Below are 2519 nucleotides of genomic sequence, written 5' to 3'. Positions count from 1 at the left end.
AGCTATGTCGCGTGCTGCGGTATGCGGAGACACTAAAAGCACCATAGTAGAACACAGATGAAGCTTCTATGATGATGTAATAGCCAGTGAGAAGTAGTACAATTCAAGTTTTAGGTATCGATTATTGACTTATTAGCTGGCTTTGGTGCCTTGGACATGAGCTAGGACCTTAAGATTCTGCATGAAAGGAGGACTAGCAGCCGAGTTGCACGGGAGAATGTGGAAAGTGTTCATATGTAGTAAAAACCTGAGAAATCCGTCCGTTTTCGTCATTTGTTATCGAATCGACTTAAAGCCAGATCGTCACATTGGCTCCTCTTCTCTCTGAAACGGTTGTACTTATCGTCTTCAAAGTTATGTCGCGTGCTGCGGTATGTGGAGACACTAAAAGCACCATAGTAGAACACAGATGAAGCTCCTAAGTTGATGTAATAGCCAGTAAGAAGTAGTACAATTCAAGTTTAAGTATCGATTATTGATTTTTTTAGCTTTCTTTGGTGCCTTGGACATGAGCTACGACCTTAAGATTCTGCATCAAAAGGAGGACTAGCAGCCGAGTTGCACGGGACAATGTGAAAAGTGTTCATATGTAGTAAAAACCTGAGAAATCCGTCCGTTTTCGTCAGTTGTTATCAAATCGACTTAAAGCCAGATCGTCACATTGGCCGCTCTTCTGTCTGAAACGGTTGTACTTATCGTCTGCAAAGCTATGTCGCGTGCTGCGGTATGCGGAGACTCTAAAAGCACCATAGTAGAACACAGATGAAGCTTCTAAGTTGATGTAATAGCCAGTAAGAAGTAGTACAATTCAAGTTTTAGGTATCGATTATTGACTTTTTAGCTGGCTTTGGTACCTTGGACATGAGCTAGGATTTTAAGATTCTGCATTAAAGGAGGACTAGCAGCCGAGTTGCACGGGAGAATGTGAAAAGTATTCATATGTAGTAAAAACCTGAGAAATCCGTCCGTTTTCGTCATTTGTTATCGAATCGACTTAAAGCCCGATCGTCACTTTGGCCGCTCTTCTCTCTGAAACGGTTGTACTTATCGTCTTCAAAGCTATGTCGCGTGCTGCGGTATGCGGAGACAATAAAATCACCATAGTAGAACACAGATGAAGCTTCGAAGTCGATGTAATAGCCAGTAAGAAGTAGTACAATTCAAGTTTTAGGTACTGATTATTGACTTTTTAGCTGGCTTTGGTGCCTTGGACATGAGCTAGGACCTTAAGATTCTGCATGAAAGGAGGACGAGCAGCCGAGTTGCACGGGAGAATGTGAAAAGTGTTCATATGTAGTAAAAACCTGAGAAATCCGTCCGTTTTCGTCATTTGTTATCGAATCGACTTAAAGCCAGATCGTCACATTGGCCGCTCTTCTCTCTGAAACGGTTGTACTTATCGTCTGCAAAGCTATGTCGCGTGCTGCGGTATGCGGAGACTCTAAAAGCACCATAGTAGAACACAGATGAAGCTTCTAAGTTGATGTAATAGCCAGTAAGAAGTAGTACAATTCAAGTTTTAGGTATCGATTATTGACTTTTTAGCTGGCTTTGGTACCTTGGACATGAGCTAGGATTTTAAGATTCTGCATTAAAGGAGGACTAGCAGCCGAGTTGCACGGGAGAATGTGAAAAGTATTCATATGTAGTAAAAACCTGAGAAATCCGTCCGTTTTCGTCATTTGTTATCGAATCGACTTAAAGCCAGATCGTCACTTTGGCCGCTCTTCTCTCTGAAACGGTTGTACTTATCGTCTTCAAAGCTATGTCGCGTGCTGCGGTATGCGGAGACACTAAAAGCACCATAGTAGAACACAGATGAAGCTTCTAAGTTGATGTAATAGCCAGTAAGAAGTAGTACAATTCAAGTTTTAGGTATCGATTATTGACTTATTAGCTGGCTTTGGTGCCTTGGACATGAGCTAGGACCTTAAGATTCTGCATCAAAAGGAGGACTAGCAGCCGAGTTGCACGGGACAATGTGAAAAGTGTTCATATGTAGTAAAAACCTGAGAAATCCGTCCGTTTTCGTCATTTGTTATCGAATCGACTTAAAGCCAGATCGACACATTGGCCGCTCTTCTCTCTGAAACGGTTCTACTTATCGTCTGCAAAGCTATGATGCGTGCTGCGGTATGCGGAGACACTAAAAGCACCATAGTAGAACACAGATGAAGCTTCTATGATGATGTAATAGCCAGTAAGAAGTAGTACAATTCAAGTTTTAGGTATCGATTATTGACTTTTTAGCTGGCTTTGGTGCCTTGGACATGAGCTGGGACCTTAAGATTCTGCATGAAAGGAGGACTAGCAGCCGCGTTGGATGGGAGAATGTGAAAAGTGTTCATATGTAGTAAAAACCTGAGAAAACCGTCCGTTTTCGTCATTTGTTATCGAATCGACTTAAAGCCAGATCGTCACATTGGGCGTTCTTCTCTCTGAAACGGTTGTACTTATCGCCTGCAAAGCTATGTCGCGTGATGCGGTATGCGGAGACACTAAAAGCACCATAGTAGAAC

Source organism: Schistocerca gregaria, unplaced genomic scaffold (genome assembly GCF_023897955.1).
Source record: "Schistocerca gregaria isolate iqSchGreg1 unplaced genomic scaffold, iqSchGreg1.2 ptg000387l, whole genome shotgun sequence".
NCBI lineage: Eukaryota > Metazoa > Arthropoda > Insecta > Orthoptera > Acrididae > Schistocerca > Schistocerca gregaria.
The sequence above is the reverse complement of the archived record's forward strand: the minus strand, read 5'-3'. Positions refer to the sequence as shown.